Raw genomic sequence first — 466 nt, 5'->3', positions numbered from 1 at the left:
ATGATGTCTCTTTCCAAAGAATAATTCCTTATAGGAACATGCCCAAAGTATGTGGTATGAACCATCAGCATCTTTGCCTCTAAGGAACACTCTAATTGCACCGTCCTCACAGATAGGTCTGTTCTTTTGGTAGTCCATGGAATATTCGATACTCTTCTGCAATTCAACAACTCACAAGCATTGAAACTTTTTCTGTCATCCTTATTTATCTAGCTGTCAGATGCATAGCAGATAATGGGAATATCCATGGCTCAAATCGGGCATTTTTAGTCTTTAAACTGACATCACTGCCCTTCAGGAATGTGGAGAGGTCTGTGACAGCAGACTTTAATAATGTCATATGTCTTCTGATCTCTTGAGACATTTTTCAGTTAAGGCCATCACCAAAGAATAGAAATTGTTTGTGTCTTGCATGAAACAGTCTCATTCTTACAATTTCATTCTTTTTAATTATTTCAGTGTGATT

Source organism: Elephantulus edwardii, unplaced genomic scaffold (genome assembly GCF_000299155.1).
Source record: "Elephantulus edwardii isolate Elephantulus edwardi_28Jun2011 unplaced genomic scaffold, EleEdw1.0 scaffold00173, whole genome shotgun sequence".
NCBI lineage: Eukaryota > Metazoa > Chordata > Mammalia > Macroscelidea > Macroscelididae > Elephantulus > Elephantulus edwardii.
Note: the sequence above shows the minus strand (reverse complement) of the source record.